The 7,485-nt window shown below is 37.5% G+C and overlaps 1 long non-coding RNA gene across 1 annotated transcript; it reads left to right on the plus strand.

Annotated features, from left to right (window-relative positions):
* The first annotated feature begins 3,014 nt into the window (after positions 1-3,014).
* On the plus strand, positions 3,015-7,180 carry LOC140729182 (uncharacterized). The gene is made up of 2 exons (XR_012099282.1): positions 3,015-3,104; positions 4,231-7,180. It is a non-coding gene; the product is annotated as an uncharacterized lncRNA (long non-coding RNA).
* Positions 7,181-7,485: the final 305 nt, after the last annotated feature.

The raw sequence follows: 7,485 nt of genomic DNA on the forward strand, positions 1-7,485 counted from the left end.
CCAAAAACACTTAATACCTGGTTCATCCCAATCCTTAAAGACTTTGTCAGTCATGGAAGGGATGAAAAAAATAATTAAGGAGAATGGGAGATGATAATGAAAAATTCGCTAAACCAAAAAATTTTCTAAATTGAGACCAGATCCTTAAACTTTGCTTAACAATTATGTTATCTGTTGTTTTACTTGCTGAAAAAGAAGAGTATGATCCAAGAAGAGAGACAATAGAGGAATTTTTTACAGAATTAAATTCTAAGGAGACCCATGATGGGAAATCTTTACGATAAATATAATAGGACCAAAAAGTAATATTCCTTATATTGGCAGCCCAATAGTAAAACCTAAAATTGAGTAAGACTATTCCACCCATCTCTTTATTTCTTTGTAGGTAAACTTTAGTTAAACGAGCTTGTTTATTATTCCAAATATAAGATGTTAAAATTAAATCTAATGAATCAAAGTAGGTCTTAGGAATAAAAATAGGTAAAGCCTGAAAAAGATATAAAAATTTAGCAAGAACCTTCATTTTAATCAAATTAATTCGGCCAATTAGGGATAAAGAAAGAGACCACTTAGAAAGTGTCTTTTTCACATAATTCAATAAGGGGTTTAAGTTTTCTTTAAATAAATTCTTGAAGTTTTTAGTAATTGTTACACCTAGATATGTAAATTGACTTGTAACAACTTGGAATGGAAATTTGGCATTTAATGACATTAGGTCATTTAAAGGAAATAGCTCACTTTTATGTAAGTTCAGCTTATATCCTGAAAAAAAAACTAAACTGGGAAATTAAAGAAAGAACCGAAGGTAAAGAAGTTTCAGTGTTAGAGATAAAAAGTAAAATATCATCAGCGTATAACGAAATTTTATGAGACATACCTTCCCTTAGTATACCAGAAATGTCCTTAGATTCTCGAAATGCTATTGCTAAGGATTCTATAGCTAAAGCAAAAAGTAAAGGACTAAGAGGGCAACCTTGTCTAGTTCCCCACTGTAATTTAAAGGGCTTAGAAATTTGAGAGTTAGTAATAACCTGAGCGGTAGGAGACAAGTAAATTAATTTACCCCAACGAATAAAATTAGGCCCAAAATTAAACTTTTCTGAGGTCTTAAAAAGATAATTCCACCCAATCCTATCTAAGGCTTTTTCTGCATCTAAGGATAATATACACTCTGATTTTTTTTTGGATGGTGAATATATCACATTCAATAACCGATGTATATTAAAATGTGAGTAACGATTTTTAATAAATCCTGTCTGGTCATGTGATATAATAGATGGTAAAATATTTTCAAGTCTTCGAGCTAAGATTTTGGATAAAATTTTTGCATCAACATTTAATAAAGAAATCGGTCTATATGAAGAACATTCAGCTGGATTTTTTTTTTTTTTTTAAGAATAAGAGAAATAAAAGCTTCATAAAAAGATTGGGGGAGTTTACCTGATTTAAAGGACTCTGATAAAACAGAGGATAAATAAGGTGTAAGTAACATAGTGAAAGTTTTATAAAACTCTCCAGGAAAGCCATCAGGTCCTGGGGTCTTACCAGAATGTAAAGCACGTATAGCCTCAGCCACTTCTTCATTGGAAATAGGCTGATCTAACTGTATTAGGCTATCAGTAGACAATATAGGAATATTGATATTACTGAAAAAAGCATTCATATAGGTATCATCTTTAAAGAAAATTTTAAAGGAGATATTGCTGGTACTATGGTCTGGGATACTTTTAAAGCATATATTCGTGGAGAAATTATCTCTTACTCTACCTATATAAAGAAAAAAGCCGACAAAGCAAGGTCTGACCTAGCAGTGATATTAAAAGATCTTGATCGAAAGTATGCCCTATCTCCAGATCCAAGTATATATAATAAGCGGATTGAAATCCAATCCAAGTATAATCTTCTGCTGACTTACCCAATTGAACAACAGCTGTTGAGAGATAAAACTCAATTTTACATTCACAGGGATAGAACAGGTAGTTTATTACTCAATCGCTTAAAATCTTTTACAGTTAATTGTCAAATCACAGAAATTTTTAAAGATAATGTTACTAAGATATCTGACCATTCTGAAATTAACAATGTATTTAAAGACTTTTACTTTAAGTTGTATCAGTCTGATTCTTCTTCAGATGATACCTATATGAATTATCCATGAAGTTAACTTAATTCTGCACACGAATCAGAATAAGATGCACCCCACAGTCTAGTTACAATCTTATTACAAAATAAACAGAAGTAAATACAGTATACAAACAATATATACACATTTAAACATCCCCATTATGAAAGAAATGGAATATTCCACCATGAATGGCAGGAAAGGCACCAGAAAGCCAAATGCTTTAGGTCTCATTATTAGAATAAACTGGGGGGAAGACACTGAAGTGTGCACACTCAGCATAACCACAGCAGAATTACTGGGGGGGGGGAGGTGTGTGTGTGTGTGTGTGTGTGTGTGTGTGTGTGTGTGTGTGTGTGTGTGTGTGTGTGTGTGTGTGTGTGTGTGTGTGTGTGTGTGTGTGTGTGTGTGTGTGTGTGTGTGTGTGTGTAGGTCCCAGCTACCACAGATGCACTTCCAATGATCCGGAAGTCTAAAGCCTTCCCTTCACAATTCCTTCAGCCGTATATTCACCTGATGTAGCTTCCCAAGTCTATATTCAGGAGCATATGCCATTGAAAATAGAGGTCCTACTTTTTTATCTTCTACCTAAATTCACATTCCAAGACCTCATCCTCTTTTCTACGTCATTGTGGGAAACAAGCTGAACAAACTCCCACTCCTTGATTTTTATGGTGGATAAGTTCCGGCTCCTGGAGCTCACCAGCTGACCGTTTTCCGACATTCTCCAGGTGTGGCTTGGAAAATGGTGCTTTCGGGGTGCAGCCCTGTGGATGACTGATTCCAGACCAGGGTTGCTGACTGAAGCATCGCAGGAGAAGGAACATCAGGATTTCGCTGTAGCGGATGTACGGGTGGAGGTCTTCGTAGTGGAGCGATAGCACTCTCTCTCTCTCTCTCTCTCTCGATGGTGAGGAGAGTTTGTTGCCGATTCTCGAGTTGGAGAATCTTGGAATAAAAAGCGACGCAGCAGACTAACATGGTAACAGTGACTGTTAGTCACCCCTTTCGCTGTGAAATGGGTGACATTCCTCTGTCCTTTGTTAGTGAGAGAAAGAGCCTGTGACTTGTTGAACTGTTGGGGAAACAATAATTTTTGTTGACTGCAGATCACGGTTTCTTTGGGTGCTTTGCTATTGCTTGGTGGGTGGTGGTCACCGATGCTTTTTTGCTGTAATGGGAAGGGAGAGAAGTGAGGTTGATGCATTGATGCTTATGTGGAGGAGGGGGAGAGTGGGCTTTGAGGTTCTAATGTTTTTTCTGTCTTTCATTTTTTGGGGTTCTTTTGTTTTTTGTGTATGTCTACAAAGATTCAGGTTATATACTGTATACATTTTCTGATAATAAACAAAACCATTACAGAGCATAATTTATGAGGAAAAGTTGAACAAGCTGGCACTTTTCTCTTTGGAGCAAACGATGAGAGGTTACTCGACAGAGGTTTATAAGATAATCAGAAACATAGTGTGGATAGACAGTGCCTTTGTCCCATGGTGGCAACGGCTAATAAAGAAGGACAAACTTTTAATATGACTGGAGCAAAGTTTAAGTAGGAGCTCAGATGTAGTTGTTTTAAATGAGAGTGGTAATAGCCGGGGTTGGTGATAGAGGCAGATACATTAGAGACACTTAAGAGACTCTTAGATAGGCACGTGGATGAAAGAAAACTGGAGAGCTATGTTAGAGGGAAGGATTAGATTGATCTTGGATTAGGTTAAAAGGTTGACACATCATGCGCTGAATGGCCTGTACTGTGCTGTACTGTCCTACGTTCTATGGTAAGTGGTGAACTGATTTGTTATTGTCACATGTACCCAGATCCAGGAAAGAACTTGTTTTGCATTTCATCCATAGACATCATTTCATTACATCAGTATATTGAAGTTCACGAAGGAAAACAATAACTGAATGCAGAACAAAGTACTACAGAAAAAGTGCAGTGCAGGCAGACAATTAACATGCAAGGACTATGAGGTTAAGAGTCTATCTCATCATACTAGGGGACTATTTAATTGTCTTACTACAGCCAGATAGTTCAATAATTCAATAGTTCCATTTAATATTGGAGACATATACAAAATACAACTTGAAATTTTTATTCCTCACAGACATTCGCAAAAACAGAAGAGTATTCCAAAGAATTGCCGGCTGGTGGCGTAGTGGCATCAGCGCTGGACTTCGGAGTGAAGGCTCTCGAGTTTGAATCCAGCCAGTTCCCTTGCATGCTTTCCATCCATGCTGGGTTGAGCATCGAACTAGCAACTCAGCCTCGTATAAACAAGAAAGCCTGCTAAAAAAAACGCTGTCATGACTGTGTCCTGATGACTCCACTCAGAGTTAAGGGCTTTCTTCTTCTTCTTCTATTCCAAAGAATGAGTGACAGTGAAAACAGTAGAACCCCAAAGCTCCTTTTTCCCCCTCCTACACAGGCAGCAGCAAAGCATCAACCCTGACCCTCCCACTTATTTCAGCAAAAAAGCATCACCAGCCTGCACCCAATAGCAAAGCCCCCAAGAAAGGCCATGATATGTGGTACAACAAAAAATAATCATTCGCCCAATAATTCAACATGCCACCGTGTCTCTCTCTCTCCCTTTCTCTCTCCCTCCCTCTCTATCTCCCCCTAATAAAGGGGCAGCGAGGTGACACTCAGTGAGTGGGGAGACAAAACAACTCACTGATTAGGGTGTTAAGATCTGTTGCATCACTGTTTTCAAGTTCTCTGACTAGAGAATCAGCAGCAAACTCTCCCCCACCAACAAGAGAAAAAGACAGAGAGATAGGGATTCACGAAGTACCAAGACCTCTGACAGCTGTTTCCAATACTCTGGTTCCACCCACAATGCTTCAGTCAGTGACACTGACCAAGATTCGGCAAGTCCACAGAGCTGCGAAGCCTAGGTACCCCAAAGGCATGCTTGTCTTCTGGGCCATGCCCTTGGGATATCGAAAAACAGCCGGTCAGTGAGCACTGGGAGTGGGTCCCATTGTTGTAAAGAGCCACAGTTTGAGTGCCAGTTGCAGGTCGAGGGCATTAACAGAACCCCATCCACATTGAAAAGGAAAAAGAAAAGAGAAATTAGGCTTTTTCTGCAGGTGAGCTCAATGAAGCTACTACAATTCCTAAAGGAGTACACATCCAACATCATGTAAGCTGCATAAATTAGGGAAGAAATAAAAGATACGTTCGCCAATGCTAAAACTTTAAGTAGAGCAGATAAATTAATTTGTTTGTAACTTCACCCTTTAATTCTTCACATAATAATTTCTGAGAATGGATATTAATTGATTGGAGGTCACATCATTGGTTATATTAAAAGCAGAGGTTGATAAGTTCTTGATTAATAAGGGCATCAAAAGTTATAGAAAGAAGGTAGAAGAATGGGGTTGAGGGGGATAATAAATCAGCAAATCAGGAGGACTTCGATGCCAAATTGCCTCAATGTGCTCCTATATCTCATGGCCTTGTATTTATTGTAAACTCATCTACTTTTACAGCATGAACCAATATCCAGGGTCTATCATTCTGCCTCTTACTAATTTGATAATTCATAAATAAACCTGCAGATCTAGCAATGACTATAATATGTAAAAAAAAACACAGCAACAAAATAAAAGTGTTGAAGTCCCAACAAAAGTCTTCTTTAGATGGGACTGCTCCAAGAGCAGCATAGACTCTACAAACTAAATGCCATAAGAAAATACAAGAAAAATTATACTATTAAGATTTCAGGTCAATGACCATTCATCAGACCAATTCTCTCCCAGCCTTATCCACAACCTCAAACAACATGTTTAACCTTTCTCAGAAATGTAACTCCAGTTTTCTGACCAACATTTATCCTATTCAGTAACATTAATGCTGATTATTTGGTCATTATTACTGTGGTATGTGTATACTTAATTGTGCGCATAAGTCATCTGGTTAGAGGTGACATCGATACCCACTTACAGAAAACATAATGAGAAATTGTGTTAAAACCTTTAGTTTAAAGAGCTTCAGGATGACTACTTAACATCTGCAAAATAGGTTTGATTTATTCCACAATTGTAAGATGCTCAACAACCCCAACGCATAAATTCTTCCTGAAATAAAATTCCCATCTACATCTGTTTAGATGATTAGTGAGTAAATATTGCTTTAGAGCACAATCCCTAGTTGCTTTAGAACACATGTTGTCCAAGACTTAAACTGATCAGGCAGTAATTAGTCAATCTGGAATTGTTCTTGTGAAGAAACTTCCATGTTCTATAAGTTTCAGCAGAAGTCAATAAGCTCATCTGTGATGAAGCCATCAGAACAGCATTTGGTTGATAAAAATCTGGGTGTAAATTCTTGTGGTGCTCTAAAGCAATACTTACTCACCAATCATCAACTGATCAAAGTCCAATTTGGGGCTTATTAGGCTCACTTGGCTTCTGACCTCATCGCAGCCTTGTTAGTTTAAGAGCACCAAAGAGCTGAAATTCTGGAATAAGAGTGGTTGCCCTTGACATCAAGGTCAACTTTTGACCGAGTATAGCATCAAGGTATGCTGGTAGAACTACATTCAACAGGTATTAATTGCAAAACATTTCAAGGGATATGTAATGACGAATGGAAAGAAACATTCATGCCACAATAATACTAGTCAATAACCACCTCCAAAAAGTCTAACCACATATCCTTGACATTCAGTGATATTACTACAGAATCTCACGCCATTGACTGGAAACTCCTCTGGACCAGTCATATAACTACCATAGCTAAAAGACCAGGTCAGAGGTTGGGTATCTTGTAATGACCAGTTCACCTCCTGGCAATGCAGAAGTCTTACCATAATTTCCAAGACACAAACTCAGAAGCATAATGGTACACTTTCCTCTTGTCTGGGTGAGTACAACTCAAATATTCTCATTTCTTCCCCCATAACAACAGCTGAAGCTCACTGTTCCACTTCTATTCTGTTCATGTTCAAAGGTAGTGAATTTCTGGTGTCGTGAAATAGCAGTGTCAAAAATAGCCATATTAAATGCACTGTGATTCACTGTTGTAAAACAATAAAACATGAAAACTTCCGAGGGGGAGGGGTGAATTCTTTTTATAAGCATTTTAACTACTTTTCAGAGAAAACATGGACACAGACACACAAAGACACCATGCAGCAATAACCTCAATGTCATTTTAAACACTTTTCATTTTAAACACATATTTTTCTATCAGATATGACAAAACTGATTTTATTACACTATTCCACACTACTATACTGCCTATTAGCAAAATGAACAGAAATTAATTTTCATTTTAAAAAGTAATCATAGAATTGTTGCAGTGAAAGTTGGCCATTTAACTCATTCAACACAGTATTTGCTTTCTGAAAAAC

This window comes from Hemitrygon akajei, chromosome 6, assembly GCF_048418815.1.
Source record: "Hemitrygon akajei chromosome 6, sHemAka1.3, whole genome shotgun sequence".
Lineage (NCBI taxonomy): Eukaryota > Metazoa > Chordata > Chondrichthyes > Myliobatiformes > Dasyatidae > Hemitrygon > Hemitrygon akajei.